This window comes from Carassius gibelio, chromosome A1, assembly GCF_023724105.1.
Source record: "Carassius gibelio isolate Cgi1373 ecotype wild population from Czech Republic chromosome A1, carGib1.2-hapl.c, whole genome shotgun sequence".
Lineage (NCBI taxonomy): Eukaryota > Metazoa > Chordata > Actinopteri > Cypriniformes > Cyprinidae > Carassius > Carassius gibelio.
In genome coordinates, this window is record NC_068371.1 from 19,683,849 (window position 1) to 19,703,566 (window position 19,718).

The following is a 19,718-nucleotide window of genomic DNA, read 5'->3' on the forward strand; positions in this document are numbered from 1 at the left end:
AAGCTGCAAGCAGCGATGAACGGGCCCTCGCACCCGGGCTCACCGGCAGCGAGTGGCTTTAGTTAATAGGTGAACGGTGAGAAATATGCGTTTAAACTCATAAATATAATTAGAATATATCAATGTTTATTCCATATATGTGCCAATCTTCCTGTTGCCAGCAGGTGGCGCTATCATTATAATGGAATATTGGCCTTCAGATGTGTTCAGGGCAGGACTTTTATCGAACATGTGAGGTTTGGGGAGGATTGGACATTTTATGCCTGAGTTACAACAACATCCTATTTCATGGCGAAACATCGAAATTTGTCAGGCAGCCATGGACACGCCCTTTAACGAAACCTCAAGATCTTCGCAATTTAAGATCGCAAAAGGCTTTAGATTACACTGACCAAGTTTGGTGTTGATCTGAATAAATATCTAGGAGGAGTTCGTTAAAGTACAACCCCTGAAAATGGCCAAAACAACACTAATTTTGCAGAGAAAATTCGAAATAACTGACTTCCTGTTGGGATTCGGATTTCGTACCAAGATACTTTTTTGTAGATATTGGTGTGTTACATGTGTGTACCGATTTTTGTACATGTACGTGAAACATAGCTCGAGGCGCACTCCGTTTAAAGTGTATATGCACTCCGTTGAAAGTGTATAGGTGGCGCTATCGAGCCATTTTGCCACACTCGATGGAATATTGGCCTTCAGATCTGTTCAGGCCAGGACCCTTATCACACAAGTGAAGTTTGGGCAAGATCGGACATTTTATGCCTGAGTTATAACATCTTTTATTCCCATGGCGAGACATCGAACTTCATCACGGCGCCATGGACACACCTTTTAACAAAAACTCAAGATCTTCACAACTAAACATCACACAGGTCTTTAGATTAGACTGACCACAAAAAAGACATTGATGTCATAAAATTTCTAGGAGTAGTTTGTCGCAGTGTAAAATATGTAACTTCCTTTTGCCAATAGGTGGCGCTATGACTATAACTGAATATTGGCATGTAGATCTGTTCAGGTCAAGAGTCTTATCCAACATGTGAAGTTTGGGGCAGATTGGACATTGTATGTCTGAGTTACAGCAACTTCCTTTTTCATGGCGAAACATCGAAATTTGTCAGGCCGCCATGGACCCGCCCTTTAACGAAACCTCAAGTCCTTCGCAATTTAATATCACAAAGGGCTTTAGATTACACTGACCAAGTTTGGTGTTGATCTGAATAAATCTCTAGGATTAGTTCGTTAAAATACAACCCCTGAAAATGGCCAAAACAACACTAATTTTGCAGAGAAAATTCGAAATAACTGACTTCCTGTTGGGATTTGGATTTCGTACCAAGAGACTTTTTTGTAGATATTGGTGTGTTACATGTGTGTACCGATTTATGTACATGTACGTGAAACATAGCTCGAGGCGCACTCCGTTGAAAGTGTACAGGTGGCGCTATAGAGCCATTCTGCCACACCCGGTGGAATATTGGCCTGCAGATCTGTTCAGGCCAGGATTCTTATCACACATGTGAAGTTTGGGGAAGATCGGACATTTTATGCCTGAGTTATAACATCTTTTATTCCCATGGCGAGACATCGAACTTCGTCGCGGCGCCATGAACAAGCCTTTTAACGAAAACTCAAGATCTTCACAACTGAACATCGCACAGGCCTTTAGATTAGACTGACCACAAAAAAGACATTGATGTCATAAAATTTCTAGGAGTAGTTTGTCGCAGCGTAAAATATGTCACTTCCTGTTGCCAATAGGTGGCGCTATGACTATAACTGAATATGGGCATGTCAATCTGTTCAGGTTTGGAGTCTCATCAAACATGTGAAATTTGGGGCAGATTGGACATTGTATGTGTGAGTTATAGCAACTTCATTTTTCATGGCGAATCATCGAAATTCGCCAGGCCGCCACGGACACGCCCTCAACGAAAACTCAAGATCTTCACAATTTAACATCGCAAAGGCCTTTAGATTAGGCATACCAAATTTGGTGTTGATTTGAAGAACTCTCTAGGAGGAGTTCGTTAAAATACAACACATGGAAATTACCAAAATTACACAAAATTTGCTCATAATATTAAAAATAACCGACTTCCTGTTGGGTTTAGAATTTCGCTCCAAGAGTCTTTTTTGTAGGTATTGGTGTGTTACATATGTGTGCCAATTTTCGTGCATGTACTTGAAACATAGCTGGAAGGCTGTTGATTTTCTTGGTATAGGTGGCGCTGTCGAGCCATTTTGCCACACCCTCTTCTGAATCCTATATCAGACGAAAATTTTCACCAGGTTTGACGCGTGTGCAAAGTTTCATGACTTTTTGAGCATGTTAAAGCCCTCAAAAATGCGATTCATTCGGGAGAAGAAGAAGAATAATAATAATAATAATAATAATAATAATAATAAACAAAGCAGATACAAGAGGGTCCTCGCACCTCGGTGCTCGGGCCCTAATAAAAAACAAAGCAGATACAAGAGGGTCCTCGCACCTCAGTGCTCGGGCCCTAATTAAAGCTGCAAGCAGCGATGAACGGGCCCTCGCACCCGGGCTCACCGCCATCATGTTGCTTTAGTAAAAAGGTGAACGTTGAGAAATATGCATTTAATGTCCTAAATATAAGTGGAATATATCAAAGTATATCCCATATATGTGCCAATCTTACCGTTGCCAGCAGGTGGCGCTATCATTATAATGGAATATTGGCCTTCAGATGTGTTCAGACCAGGAATCTTATCAAACATTTGAAGTTTGGGGAAGATTGAACATTTTATGCTTGAGTTACAACAACTTCTCTTGCTGTGGCAAGACATCAAATTTTGTCATGGCGCCATGGAAACGCCCTTTAACAAAAACTCAAGATCTCCAAAAGTTAACATTGCACAGGCCTTTAGATTAGACTGACCACAAAATATATGTTAATCTTAAAAAAATTATAGGAGTAGTTTGTCGCAGCGTAAAACATGTCACTTCCTGTTGCCAATAGGTGGCGCTATGACTATAACTGAATGTGGGCATGTAGATCTGTTAAGGGCAGAAGTCTTATCTAACATGTGAAGTTTGGGGCAGATTGGACATTGTATGTCTGAGTTACAGCAACTTCCTTTTTCATGACGAAACATCGAAATTTGTCAGGCCACCATGGACACGCCCTTTAACGAAATCTAAAGATCTTCGCAATTTAACATCGCAAAGGGCTTAAGATTACACTGACCAGGTTTGGTGTTGATCTGAATAAATCTCTAGGAGGAGTTCGTTAAAGTACAACCCCTGAAAATGGCAAAAACAACGCCAATTTTGCAGAGAAAATTCTAAATAACCGACTTCCTGTTGGGATTCGGATTTCGTACCAAGAGACTTTTTTGTAGGTATTGGTGTGTTACATGTGTATACCGATTTTTGTACATGTACGTGAAACATAGCTCGAGGCGCACTCTGTTGAAAGTGTATAGGTGGCGCTATCGAGCCATTTTGCCACACCTGATGGAATTTTGGCCTTCAGATGTGTTCAGGCCAGGACTCTTATCACACATGTGAAGTTTGGGGAAGATCAGACATTTTATGCCTGAGTTATAACATCTTTTATTCCCATGGCGAGACATCGAACTTCGTGACGGCGCCATGGACACGCCTTTTAACGAAAACTCAAGATCTTCACAATTTAACATCACACAGGCCTTTAGATTAGACTGAACACAAAAAATACATTGATGTCATAAAATTTCTAGGAGTAGTTCATCGCAGCGTAAAATATGTCACTTCCTGTTGCCAATAGGTGGCGCTATGACTATAACTGAATATGGGCATGTCAATATGTTCAGGTTCGGAGTCTCATCAAACATGTGAAGTATTGGGCACATTGGACATTGTATGTCTGAGTTATAGCAACTTCATTTTTCATGGTGAATCAACGAAATTCGCCAGGCCGCCACGGACACGCCCATTAACGAAAACTCAAAATCTTCGCAATTTAACATCGCAAATGCCTTTAGATTAGGCTTACCAAATTTGGTGTTGTTCTGAATAAATCTCTAGGAGGAGTTCGTTAAAATACAACGCATGGAAATGACAAAAATGACACAAAATTTGCTCATAAAATTGAAAATAACCGACTTCCTGTTGGGTTTAGAATTTTGGTCCAAGAGTCTTTTTTGTAGGTATTGGTGTGGTACATGTGTGTGCCAATTTTCGTGCATGTACGTGAAACGTAGCTCGAGGCGCACACCGCTGAACGTGTATAGGTGGCGCTGTCGAGCCATTTTGCCACGCCCACTTCTGAAACCCAAATCAGACATAAATTTTCGCCAGTTCGGAGGTGTGTGCAAAGTTTCATGACTTTTTGAGCATGTTCAGGCCCTCAAAAATGCGATTCATTTCGGAGAAGGGGAATAATAATAATAATAATAAACGGAGCAATTCCAAGAGGGTCCTCACACCATCGGTGCTCGGGCCCTAATAATTAAAGCTGCAAGCAGCGATGAACGGGCCCTCGCACCCGGGCTCACCGGCAGCGAGTGGCTTTAGTTAATAGGTGAACGGTGAGAAATATGCGTTTAAACTCATAAATATAATTAGAATATATCAATGTTTATTCCATATATGTGCCAATCTTCCTGTTGCCAGCAGGTGGCGCTATCATTATAATGGAATATTGGCCTTCAGATGTGTTCAGGGCAGGACTTTTATCGAACATGTGAGGTTTGGGGAGGATTGGACATTTTATGCCTGAGTTACAACAACATCCTATTTCATGGCGAAACATCGAAATTTGTCAGGCAGCCATGGACACGCCCTTTAACGAAACCTCAAGATCTTCGCAATTTAAGATCGCAAAAGGCTTTAGATTACACTGACCAAGTTTGGTGTTGATCTGAATAAATATCTAGGAGGAGTTCGTTAAAGTACAACCCCTGAAAATGGCCAAAACAACACTAATTTTGCAGAGAAAATTCGAAATAACTGACTTCCTGTTGGGATTCGGATTTCGTACCAAGATACTTTTTTGTAGATATTGGTGTGTTACATGTGTGTACCGATTTTTGTACATGTACGTGAAACATAGCTCGAGGCGCACTCCGTTTAAAGTGTATATGCACTCCGTTGAAAGTGTATAGGTGGCGCTATCGAGCCATTTTGCCACACTCGATGGAATATTGGCCTTCAGATCTGTTCAGGCCAGGACCCTTATCACACAAGTGAAGTTTGGGCAAGATCGGACATTTTATGCCTGAGTTATAACATCTTTTATTCCCATGGCGAGACATCGAACTTCATCACGGCGCCATGGAGACACCTTTTAACAAAAACTCAAGATCTTCACAACTAAACATCACACAGGTCTTTAGATTAGACTGACCACAAAAAAGACATTGATGTCATAAAATTTCTAGGAGTAGTTTGTCGCAGTGTAAAATATGTAACTTCCTTTTGCCAATAGGTGGCGCTATGACTATAACTGAATATTGGCATGTAGATCTGTTCAGGTCAAGAGTCTTATCCAACATGTGAAGTTTGGGGCAGATTGGACATTGTATGTCTGAGTTACAGCAACTTCCTTTTTCATGGCGAAACATCGAAATTTGTCAGGCCGCCATGGACCCGCCCTTTAACGAAACCTCAAGTCCTTCGCAATTTAATATCACAAAGGGCTTTAGATTACACTGACCAAGTTTGGTGTTGATCTGAATAAATCTCTAGGATTAGTTCGTTAAAATACAACCCCTGAAAATGGCCAAAACAACACTAATTTTGCAGAGAAAATTCGAAATAACTGACTTCCTGTTGGGATTTGGATTTCGTACCAAGAGACTTTTTTGTAGATATTGGTGTGTTACATGTGTGTACCGATTTATGTACATGTACGTGAAACATAGCTCGAGGCGCACTCCGTTGAAAGTGTACAGGTGGCGCTATAGAGCCATTCTGCCACACCCGGTGGAATATTGGCCTGCAGATCTGTTCAGGCCAGGATTCTTATCACACATGTGAAGTTTGGGGAAGATCGGACATTTTATGCCTGAGTTATAACATCTTTTATTCCCATGGCGAGACATCGAACTTCGTCGCGGCGCCATGAACAAGCCTTTTAACGAAAACTCAAGATCTTCACAACTGAACATCGCACAGGCCTTTAGATTAGACTGACCACAAAAAAGACATTGATGTCATAAAATTTCTAGGAGTAGTTGGTCGCAGCGTAAAATATGTCACTTCCTGTTGCCAATAGGTGGCGCTATGACTATAACTGAATATGGGCATGTCAATCTGTTCAGGTTTGGAGTCTCATCAAACATGTGAAATTTGGGGCAGATTGGACATTGTATGTGTGAGTTATAGCAACTTCATTTTTCATGGCGAATCATCGAAATTCGCCAGGCCGCCACGGACACGCCCTCAACGAAAACTCAAGATCTTCACAATTTAACATCGCAAAGGCCTTTAGATTAGGCATACCAAATTTGGTGTTGATTTGAAGAACTCTCTAGGAGGAGTTCGTTAAAATACAACACATGGAAATTACCAAAATTACACAAAATTTGCTCATAATATTAAAAATAACCGACTTCCTGTTGGGTTTAGAATTTCGCTCCAAGAGTCTTTTTTGTAGGTATTGGTGTGTTACATATGTGTGCCAATTTTCGTGCATGTACTTGAAACATAGCTGGAAGGCTGTTGATTTTCTTGGTATAGGTGGCGCTGTCGAGCCATTTTGCCACACCCTCTTCTGAATCCTATATCAGACGAAAATTTTCACCAGGTTTGACGCGTGTGCAAAGTTTCATGACTTTTTGAGCATGTTAAAGCCCTCAAAAATGCGATTCATTCGGGAGAAGAAGAATAATAATAATAATAATAATAATAATAATAATAATAATAATAATAAACAAAGCAGATACAAGAGGGTCCTCGCACCTCGGTGCTCGGGCCCTAATAAAAAACAAAGCAGATACAAGAGGGTCCTCGCACCTCAGTGCTCGGGCCCTAATTAAAGCTGCAAGCAGCGATGAACGGGCCCTCGCACCCGGGCTCACCGCCATCATGTTGCTTTAGTAAAAAGGTGAACGTTGAGAAATATGCATTTAATGTCCTAAATATAAGTGGAATATATCAAAGTATATCCCATATATGTGCCAATCTTACCGTTGCCAGCAGGTGGCGCTATCATTATAATGGAATATTGGCCTTCAGATGTGTTCAGACCAGGAATCTTATCAAACATTTGAAGTTTGGGGAAGATTGAACATTTTATGCTTGAGTTACAACAACTTCTCTTGCTGTGGCAAGACATCAAATTTTGTCATGGCGCCAAGGAAACGCCCTTTAACAAAAACTCAAGATCTCCAAAAGTTAACATTGCACAGGCCTTTAGATTAGACTGACCACAAAATATATGTTAATCTTAAAAAAATTATAGGAGTAGTTTGTCGCAGCGTAAAACATGTCACTTCCTGTTGCCAATAGGTGGCGCTATGACTATAACTGAATGTGGGCATGTAGATCTGTTAAGGGCAGAAGTCTTATCTAACATGTGAAGTTTGGGGCAGATTGGACATTGTATGTCTGAGTTACAGCAACTTCCTTTTTCATGACGAAACATCGAAATTTGTCAGGCCACCATGGACACGCCCTTTAACGAAATCTAAAGATCTTCGCAATTTAACATCGCAAAGGGCTTAAGATTACACTGACCAGGTTTGGTGTTGATCTGAATAAATCTCTAGGAGGAGTTCGTTAAAGTACAACCCCTGAAAATGGCAAAAACAACGCCAATTTTGCAGAGAAAATTCTAAATAACCGACTTCCTGTTGGGATTCGGATTTCGTACCAAGAGACTTTTTTGTAGGTATTGGTGTGTTACATGTGTATACCGATTTTTGTACATGTACGTGAAACATAGCTCGAGGCGCACTCTGTTGAAAGTGTATAGGTGGCGCTATCGAGCCATTTTGCCACACCTGATGGAATTTTGGCCTTCAGATGTGTTCAGGCCAGGACTCTTATCACACATGTGAAGTTTGGGGAAGATCAGACATTTTATGCCTGAGTTATAACATCTTTTATTCCCATGGCGAGACATCGAACTTCGTGACGGCGCCATGGACACGCCTTTTAACGAAAACTCAAGATCTTCACAATTTAACATCACACAGGCCTTTAGATTAGACTGAACACAAAAAATACATTGATGTCATAAAATTTCTAGGAGTAGTTCATCGCAGCGTAAAATATGTCACTTCCTGTTGCCAATAGGTGGCGCTATGACTATAACTGAATATGGGCATGTCAATATGTTCAGGTTCGGAGTCTCATCAAACATGTGAAGTATTGGGCACATTGGACATTGTATGTCTGAGTTATAGCAACTTCATTTTTCATGGTGAATCAACGAAATTCGCCAGGCCGCCACGGACACGCCCATTAACGAAAACTCAAAATCTTCGCAATTTAACATCGCAAATGCCTTTAGATTAGGCTTACCAAATTTGGTGTTGTTCTGAATAAATCTCTAGGAGGAGTTCGTTAAAATACAATGCATGGAAATGACAAAAATGACACAAAATTTGCTCATAAAATTGAAAATAACCGACTTCCTGTTGGGTTTAGAATTTTGGTCCAAGAGTCTTTTTTGTAGGTATTGGTGTGGTACATGTGTGTGCCAATTTTCGTGCATGTACGTGAAACGTAGCTCGAGGCGCACACCGCTGAACGTGTATAGGTGGCGCTGTCGAGCCATTTTGCCACGCCCACTTCTGAAACCCAAATCAGACATAAATTTTCGCCAGTTCGGAGGTGTGTGCAAAGTTTCATGACTTTTTGAGCATGTTCAGGCCCTCAAAAATGCGATTCATTTCGGAGAAGCGGAATAATAATAATAATAATAAACGGAGCAATTCCAAGAGGGTCCTCACACCATCGGTGCTCGGGCCCTAATAATTAAAGCTGCAAGCAGCGATGAACGGGCCCTCGCACCCGGGCTCACCGGCAGCGAGTGGCTTTAGTTAATAGGTGAACGGTGAGAAATATGCGTTTAAACTCATAAATATAATTAGAATATATCAATGTTTATTCCATATATGTGCCAATCTTCCTGTTGCCAGCAGGTGGCGCTATCATTATAATGGAATATTGGCCTTCAGATGTGTTCAGGGCAGGACTTTTATCGAACATGTGAGGTTTGGGGAGGATTGGACATTTTATGCCTGAGTTACAACAACATCCTATTTCATGGCGAAACATCGAAATTTGTCAGGCAGCCATGGACACGCCCTTTAACGAAACCTCAAGATCTTCGCAATTTAAGATCGCAAAAGGCTTTAGATTACACTGACCAAGTTTGGTGTTGATCTGAATAAATATCTAGGAGGAGTTCGTTAAAGTACAACCCCTGAAAATGGCCAAAACAACACTAATTTTGCAGAGAAAATTCGAAATAACTGACTTCCTGTTGGGATTCGGATTTCGTACCAAGATACTTTTTTGTAGATATTGGTGTGTTACATGTGTGTACCGATTTTTGTACATGTACGTGAAACATAGCTCGAGGCGCACTCCGTTTAAAGTGTATATGCACTCCGTTGAAAGTGTATAGGTGGCGCTATCGAGCCATTTTGCCACACTCGATGGAATATTGGCCTTCAGATCTGTTCAGGCCAGGACCCTTATCACACAAGTGAAGTTTGGGCAAGATCGGACATTTTATGCCTGAGTTATAACATCTTTTATTCCCATGGCGAGACATCGAACTTCATCACGGCGCCATGGACACACCTTTTAACAAAAACTCAAGATCTTCACAACTAAACATCACACAGGTCTTTAGATTAGACTGACCACAAAAAAGACATTGATGTCATAAAATTTCTAGGAGTAGTTTGTCGCAGTGTAAAATATGTAACTTCCTTTTGCCAATAGGTGGCGCTATGACTATAACTGAATATTGGCATGTAGATCTGTTCAGGTCAAGAGTCTTATCCAACATGTGAAGTTTGGGGCAGATTGGACATTGTATGTCTGAGTTACAGCAACTTCCTTTTTCATGGCGAAACATCGAAATTTGTCAGGCCGCCATGGACCCGCCCTTTAACGAAACCTCAAGTCCTTCGCAATTTAATATCACAAAGGGCTTTAGATTACACTGACCAAGTTTGGTGTTGATCTGAATAAATCTCTAGGATTAGTTCGTTAAAATACAACCCCTGAAAATGGCCAAAACAACACTAATTTTGCAGAGAAAATTCGAAATAACTGACTTCCTGTTGGGATTTGGATTTCGTACCAAGAGACTTTTTTGTAGATATTGGTGTGTTACATGTGTGTACCGATTTATGTACATGTACGTGAAACATAGCTCGAGGCGCACTCCGTTGAAAGTGTACAGGTGGCGCTATAGAGCCATTCTGCCACACCCGGTGGAATATTGGCCTGCAGATCTGTTCAGGCCAGGATTCTTATCACACATGTGAAGTTTGGGGAAGATCGGACATTTTATGCCTGAGTTATAACATCTTTTATTCCCATGGCGAGACATCGAACTTCGTCGCGGCGCCATGAACAAGCCTTTTAACGAAAACTCAAGATCTTCACAACTGAACATCGCACAGGCCTTTAGATTAGACTGACCACAAAAAAGACATTGATGTCATAAAATTTCTAGGAGTAGTTTGTCGCAGCGTAAAATATGTCACTTCCTGTTGCCAATAGGTGGCGCTATGACTATAACTGAATATGGGCATGTCAATCTGTTCAGGTTTGGAGTCTCATCAAACATGTGAAATTTGGGGCAGATTGGACATTGTATGTGTGAGTTATAGCAACTTCATTTTTCATGGCGAATCATCGAAATTCGCCAGGCCGCCACGGACACGCCCTCAACGAAAACTCAAGATCTTCACAATTTAACATCGCAAAGGCCTTTAGATTAGGCATACCAAATTTGGTGTTGATTTGAAGAACTCTCTAGGAGGAGTTCGTTAAAATACAACACATGGAAATTACCAAAATTACACAAAATTTGCTCATAATATTAAAAATAACCGACTTCCTGTTGGGTTTAGAATTTCGCTCCAAGAGTCTTTTTTGTAGGTATTGGTGTGTTACATATGTGTGCCAATTTTCGTGCATGTACTTGAAACATAGCTGGAAGGCTGTTGATTTTCTTGGTATAGGTGGCGCTGTCGAGCCATTTTGCCACATCCTCTTCTGAATCCTATATCAGACGAAAATTTTCACCAGGTTTGACGCGTGTGCAAAGTTTCATGACTTTTTGAGCATGTTAAAGCCCTCAAAAATGCGATTCATTCGGGAGAAGAATAATAATAATAATAATAATAATAATAATAATAATAATAATAATAATAATAATAATAAACAAAGCAGATACAAGAGGGTCCTCGCACCTCGGTGCTCGGGCCCTAATAAAAAACAAAGCAGATACAAGAGGGTCCTCGCACCTCAGTGCTCGGGCCCTAATTAAAGCTGCAAGCAGCGATGAACGGGCCCTCGCACCCGGGCTCACCGCCATCATGTTGCTTTAGTAAAAAGGTGAACGTTGAGAAATATGCATTTAATGTCCTAAATATAAGTGGAATATATCAAAGTATATCCCATATATGTGCCAATCTTACCGTTGCCAGCAGGTGGCGCTATCATTATAATGGAATATTGGCCTTCAGATGTGTTCAGACCAGGAATCTTATCAAACATTTGAAGTTTGGGGAAGATTGAACATTTTATGCTTGAGTTACAACAACTTCTCTTGCTGTGGCAAGACATCAAATTTTGTCATGGCGCCATGGAAACGCCCTTTAACAAAAACTCAAGATCTCCAAAAGTTAACATTGCACAGGCCTTTAGATTAGACTGACCACAAAATATATGTTAATCTTAAAAAAATTATAGGAGTAGTTTGTCGCAGCGTAAAACATGTCACTTCCTGTTGCCAATAGGTGGCGCTATGACTATAACTGAATGTGGGCATGTAGATCTGTTAAGGGCAGAAGTCTTATCTAACATGTGAAGTTTGGGGCAGATTGGACATTGTATGTCTGAGTTACAGCAACTTCCTTTTTCATGACGAAACATCGAAATTTGTCAGGCCACCATGGACACGCCCTTTAACGAAATCTAAAGATCTTCACAATTTAACATCGCAAAGGGCTTAAGATTACACTGACCAGGTTTGGTGTTGATCTGAATAAATCTCTAGGAGGAGTTCGTTAAAGTACAACCCCTGAAAATGGCAAAAACAACGCCAATTTTGCAGAGAAAATTCTAAATAACCGACTTCCTGTTGGGATTCGGATTTCGTACCAAGAGACTTTTTTGTAGGTATTGGTGTGTTACATGTGTATACCGATTTTTGTACATGTACGTGAAACATAGCTCGAGGCGCACTCTGTTGAAAGTGTATAGGTGGCGCTATCGAGCCATTTTGCCACACCTGATGGAATTTTGGCCTTCAGATGTGTTCAGGCCAGGACTCTTATCACACATGTGAAGTTTGGGGAAGATCAGACATTTTATGCCTGAGTTATAACATCTTTTATTCCCATGGACACGCCTTTTAACGAAAACTCAAGATCTTCACAATTTAACATCACACAGGCCTTTAGATTAGACTGAACACAAAAAATACATTGATGTCATAAAATTTCTAGGAGTAGTTCATCGCAGCGTAAAATATGTCACTTCCTGTTGCCAATAGGTGGCGCTATGACTATAACTGAATATGGGCATGTCAATATGTTCAGGTTCGGAGTCTCATCAAACATGTGAAGTATTGGGCACATTGGACATTGTATGTCTGAGTTATAGCAACTTCATTTTTCATGGTGAATCAACGAAATTCGCCAGGCCGCCACGGACACGCCCATTAACGAAAACTCAAAATCTTCGCAATTTAACATCGCAAATGCCTTTAGATTAGGCTTACCAAATTTGGTGTTGTTCTGAATAAATCTCTAGGAGGAGTTCGTTAAAATACAACGCATGGAAATGACAAAAATGACACAAAATTTGCTCATAAAATTGAAAATAACCGACTTCCTGTTGGGTTTAGAATTTTGGTCCAAGAGTCTTTTTTGTAGGTATTGGTGTGGTACATGTGTGTGCCAATTTTCGTGCATGTACGTGAAACGTAGCTCGAGGCGCACACCGCTGAACGTGTATAGGTGGCGCTGTCGAGCCATTTTGCCACGCCCACTTCTGAAACCCAAATCAGACATAAATTTTCGCCAGTTCGGAGGTGTGTGCAAAGTTTCATGACTTTTTGAGCATGTTCAGGCCCTCAAAAATGCGATTCATTTCGGAGAAGCGGAATAATAATAATAAATATAGCTGCAAGCAGCGATGGCGGGCTCAAGCCACCAATGCCATCGCCACCCCGGTGGCATCAGGTAAACTGTGCCCAGCGGGCACATGCATTCACAATATCCCTCTGGCAGTGAGGTTTTAAAGGATATGGCAGTTAAAGGGTTAATCCGAATCATCTAGACTTTAAAATCACATTCACAGAACAATATATATATGTATATAACTTTAGTAACTCTTTACAATAAGATTCCATTTATAAACATTATGTTAACATGAACAATATTTATATAGCATTCATTCACGTCAGTTAATATTCCAAACTTAAACATTAAAACATTGTTTTATTGTGATTTTTTTCCAAGCATATTTTACCAATTCCAAACCATATCAATCTTAATAACTACCATTATTTTTTATTTAATCATTTATGAGTGCTATACAATAGTCCACGAAAGCTGGAAGAGAAAAACAGGTCAAGAAGAACTGACAAAAAGAATTGCAAAATAATTAGGAATTAATGTGAAGATTAATTTTTAGTCAATTCTGCAAGACAGACTTTCAGGAAAGGAGGTGGAATAAAAATGAGCTCCTAAATCTTAATCCTGGATTCTGGAAGATATATTCCTCAAACCATCGAACAAGAGGAGGTGGTGCTGGTCCTTCACGAGTCACTCTAATCTGTTTATTAAGCCTATATATAAAGTCTTAATATATAGTATTTCACAATACTTCATGGTATTCTAATTAAATCATTTTTTGGAATTTTAAGTCTCTCAGAGCCTGACACCGAGTAATTCTGGAGACTCCAGGAAAGTGGCAGTTCTGTAAAATGTTGGCGCTGGAGACTAAATGCTCCCTGATAGTTTCACACCTAATTCACTTAACACACACACACACACACACACACACATACACACACACACACACACACACATTACCCACAGTGACAGTGGGACTGAGTGACATCAGATGTATGATAGTTTTTTAATTTTCTATCATCCATATAGTGTTGTATAGTCATGAAACTATTGTAATGAGACCAGTCATTCTGAGGAAATATGCCTCAGAATGACTTGTCTTCTATGTGTACATTTTTTTGAAGTGTTTAGAAGCTGCACTTTAAAAAAATAAAAAGACATTTACTGGTTCCTTTTTTTACTATTATTTCAAAAAATCACCACGACAAAACCATTCAAGCTATCCAAAATTCATTCACACCTGTTCTGTAAGATTAATTCTTTAAACAGTGGTAAAAGAGGATGTGGTGCTGATCCTTCAAGAGTCACTCAAAACATATCTGTCCATAAAGCCTATAAAGAATTATTCTTAATATACAGTTCACAATACTTCAGCTTGTTATTCTAATTAAGTGAGGGTCATTTTATCAGTAAAATTCCTAAAATACATATTATTTTATTTCGAAAGATTTCTATAAATGATTTAAATCATACTCGTTTCTACAATAATTATTTAAAAGTAATCCTATAGCTCCCTCTGGTGGCCATTATAGGTACTAAGAATTGCAAGCTTGATTTATAAGTTATGATAGTTTTAATTTTATGCTGGCTCTTGAAAATGATAAAGCTATGAAACTTACTGTGCTTCCTTCAAATGAGGACTTCTACTTATATAAAAAAATTATGAAGAGTTAGAATGAAAATTTTTAAAGATATAGTAAAATAACTATTGTTTTTTTTTTATGTTACTTTAATAAATCTCTATGGCAACACCATTTAAGCTATCCTTAACCCATTCACAATTTAACATCTCAGTATATTGGCATCATGTTGAAAAAGGAGTATGGAGTAGTATGAGGAGGAGTATGAATTCATTTACAGGCTGAGTTTATCATAAATCCACAATAACATTTCTGAGTTCTGTATCAATCTGTGTTGTTGTTTGTTTATTTTTATCTTTTATTTTTCATAGGAAGATAACTGACCCTTTACTCTCCTTTTTAATAAATGTGCTTATAAACCAAGGACAAGCTATTTATAGCTGTATTTATGAACTGCTTACTCCTGACTATTAATATTGGGACAAGGCTTTATAAAGCATGAACTGACTATTTACTAATGAGTGCAGTTATTATAAAGTGTTATCAATGCATTTGCTAATGTTAACAAATTAGACATTATTTTACAGTGTTATCAAATCCTTAAATGACTCATAAGCATTTGTGAAAGTTCTGCTTGCATTACAGCTTAGTATTGATCTGTGAGCTGAACAGATTTACTGTTACATCCATGAGATTATGTAAATTCAAATAAATATAATGTCACAGGATGTCATAGGTCAGTATCAAATGAGTTTGAAATTATTATTTGCAGCACAAATAAGGTTTTTTTTAGGATTTTTAAAAATCCCTAAAACTGTCAGAAAAAGGATAAGGCCTAAGCTATTTCTATGTGAGTGGCTAAATTTATTTTTGTTTTTATAATTGTAATACACAAACTATGAAATTATACAAAATGTATAAAAAGGTAAATAAATAAGTACGCACACATTAAAAAAGCAGCCAAGTCGAATGAGTTTCCTTTTTTATATATATAGATTAAAATTGAAGACAGAAGCAAGTGGTAAATGTGGTCACTTTAATATTCAAATCCAGTACGTTCGTACAACGAAAGGCAGAAACCTGCAGCTCAAGAGATATGTTATTCTGCCAGTCGCACTTTCAAATAGTCTTGCACACTTAAACTGGTTACAAACACCTGCAGTTAGCTCTTGTTGTGTTATAATTGGTGTATTGTGTGCATCGGTGGCAATATTTTATTTAAAAAAGCTCTTAAACAAGAATAAATTCGTTTGTTTTCAGCTCGTAACACTACGCGCTGATCGGAGCGGTGATTTCAGATAGGCAGCCGCAAATATTTCATTTTCACACAAACAGTTCAAAAACATCTGAATTTAGCTCTTGGTGTGTTTTAATTGGTGAATTGTGTGATATCGCTGCAATATTTTATTTGTAAAAGCTATAAAACAAGAATAAACTCGTTTTTTCTGAGCTCGTCATTCCACACGCTCATGCTCAGAGCAGTGATTCATCTCTTGTGTTTCTCACGTATCACTGACCACACATCAATTATTAATGAGCCCTGACCCGGTAATAATCAGATATGTTGGTTTAGCTTGTCAGTGTGAATTAAATCTAAGTATTTATTTGTATTTTAACCAATTTAAAAGAGAAACTAAAACTCCGGTAATTGCACCTGTAGGGGCGCAATTTCTCTCAGACAATGGAAGTCTAAGCACATACACTCAAACAGAGGGACAGAAGTGAGATGAGATGTCTGAGAGTTTTTTAATTTTCTGTTATCCATACAGTGTTGTAAAGTCATGAAACTATCCATATTTAATCAGAATGACTTTTTGTCTGTATGAAAAAAGGTTTTGAAGTGTTTGGAATTTAAAAATGCAGGAAAATTAATAATTCCATTTTTAATGTCATTTAAAAAAAATCACCACGACAAAACCGTTCAAGCTATCCAAAATCTATTGGCAATTTAAGTTGTTTAAAATGTTTTGGCATCATGTAGACAAAGTTTGGTGTGTATAGTGTTACTCTCCTCTGAGCAGTATGCATTAATTCACAGCTAAATGTAAAAAAAAAATCCACATTCAAATCAAAATAGCTGACTTCCTGTTGATCGTAGCTGATGACTGTGAATTAGAAAGTTGTCCGTCTTGATGAGAACAATTTTTGTACCGAGTTTGGTGTCTGTAGCTAAAACTAACCCCCCCACTTTTGACAAAAGGTGGCGCTATAGAGTGCCTCTTCCACGCCCTCTTATGAACTTTTGCCAGTGTTTAGTTATCATAAATACTGATATGTGTTCTGAGTTTGATGAAATTCTAAGCATGTTATATGCCTCAAAATCACCTGAGAAGTATTCCAGTTTAACATGTTGCCACGGCAACAATATTTTTAGATATCAATATCCCCCCAGCAGATTTATATAGGCTGTGTTTTAACATTATTCTGATGAAGTTTGAAGCAAATTGAGTAATAATAAGATGCTGAATTCAAAGCATTTTGAAAATGACACACTTCCTGCTGCCAGTTGGTGGCGCTATAACTTTGACTCCTAATAGTCACATATATGCGATCGACATCATACAAAGAATAATCTGATGAAGTTTGATTAAAATCAGGAAATGTATGTGGATGGTATTAGACACTTCCTGTTTCTCATTTCTCGCCATAATTTCAACACCTCGCCACGAGCAAACCGTTCGAGATATCAAAAATCCCCTGGCAATTTTTCATCCCCAATGTCTTGAGATCATGTTGACCGAGTTTGGTGGCAATCCGCAAAAAAACCTATGACAAGTATTTCAAATTCCAGAGCATGCGCTTTTTACATAACTCTAAATAGCTGACTTCCTGTTGGGCGGAGCCTATGACATGCAATACGAAAGTTGTTCAGCACGATGAGATCTATATGTGTACTGAGTTTCATATGCATATGTGTGATAATGTGTGAGCTATACATCAACATTTCTGACTGTGATCCAGGGGGCGCCGTAGAGCCCCTGTGCCACGCCCGGGTCCCAGCCTCTGCAGGCTCCTAAAGGCCACAGATTCCAAAGTGTGCGCAAATTTTCAAGAGTTTTTGAGTATGTTAAGGACCCCAAAAGCCCCCACAACTTTGACGAAAAATATGAATACTAAACCCTAAATAACCAACTTCCTGTTGGGCGGAGCCTATGACATGCAGTACGAAAGTTGTTTGGTTTGATGAGATCTACATGTGTACCGAGTTTCGTGTGTCTACGTGCAAGTATGTATGATATATGGCCCTCAGTATTCCAGGGGGCGCTGTAGAGCCCCTGTGTCACGCCCGTGTATCTGTCTCTGCCCAGCCCTAATGGCCGCAGGTTCCAAGGTGTGTGCCAATTTTCAAGAGTTTTCGAGCATGTTAAGGACCCCAAAAGCCCCCGTAACGTTGGAAAAAAATAATAATAATAATAAAAAATAATCCTAAGGAAAACAATAGGGCTCTCGCCCTCCAGGCTTGAGCCCTAATAATAAACGGAGCAATTCCAAGAGGGTCCTCACACCATCGGTGCTCGGGCCCTAATAATTAAAGCTGCAAGCAGCGATGAACGGGCCCTCGCACCCGGGCTCACCGGCAGCGAGTGGCTTTAGTTAATAGGTGAACGGTGAGAAATATGCGTTTAAACTCATAAATATAATTAGAATATATCAATGTTTATTCCATATATGTGCCAATCTTCCTGTTGCCAGCAGGTGGCGCTATCATTATAATGGAATATTGGCCTTCAGATGTGTTCAGGGCAGGACTTTTATCGAACATGTGAGGTTTGGGGAGGATTGGACATTTTATGCCTGAGTTACAACAACATCCTATTTCATGGCGAAACATCGAAATTTGTCAGGCAGCCATGGACACGCCCTTTAACGAAACCTCAAGATCTTCGCAATTTAAGATCGCAAAAGGCTTTAGATTACACTGACCAAGTTTGGTGTTGATCTGAATAAATATCTAGGAGGAGTTCGTTAAAGTACAACCCCTGAAAATGGCCAAAACAACACTAATTTTGCAGAGAAAATTCGAAATAACTGACTTCCTGTTGGGATTCGGATTTCGTACCAAGATACTTTTTTGTAGATATTGGTGTGTTACATGTGTGTACCGATTTTTGTACATGTACGTGAAACATAGCTCGAGGCGCACTCCGTTTAAAGTGTATATGCACTCCGTTGAAAGTGTATAGGTGGCGCTATCGAGCCATTTTGCCACACTCGATGGAATATTGGCCTTCAGATCTGTTCAGGCCAGGACCCTTATCACACAAGTGAAGTTTGGGCAAGATCGGACATTTTATGCCTGAGTTATAACATCTTTTATTCCCATGGCGAGACATCGAACTTCATCACGGCGCCATGGACACACCTTTTAACAAAAACTCAAGATCTTCACAACTAAACATCACACAGGTCTTTAGATTAGACTGACAACAAAAAAGACATTGATGTCATAAAATTTCTAGGAGTAGTTTGTCGCAGTGTAAAATATGTAACTTCCTTTTGCCAATAGGTGGCGCTATGACTATAACTGAATATTGGCATGTAGATCTGTTCAGGTCAAGAGTCTTATCCAACATGTGAAGTTTGGGGTAGATTGGACATTGTATGTCTGAGTTACAGCAACTTCCTTTTTCATGGCGAAACATCGAAATTTGTCAGGCCGCCATGGACCCGCCCTTTAACGAAACCTCAAGTCCTTCGCAATTTAATATCACAAAGGGCTTTAGATTACACTGACCAAGTTTGGTGTTGATCTGAATAAATCTCTAGTAGGAGTTCATTAAAGTACAACCCCTGAAAATGGCAAAAACAACACCAATTTTGAAGGGAAAATTCGAAATAACTGAC

The 19,718-nt window shown here is 39.3% G+C and overlaps 1 long non-coding RNA gene across 1 annotated transcript in view; it reads left to right on the forward strand.

The window, feature by feature from the left end:
* The first annotated feature begins 19,156 nt into the window (after positions 1–19,156).
* Positions 19,157–19,718, forward strand: part of LOC128017015 (uncharacterized) — a 216,920-nt gene continuing 216,358 nt past the window's right edge. Inside the window, exon 1 of the long non-coding RNA XR_008184360.1 lies at positions 19,157–19,280. This is a non-coding gene — a long non-coding RNA (uncharacterized LOC128017015). The remainder of the gene's footprint in view (positions 19,281–19,718) is intronic.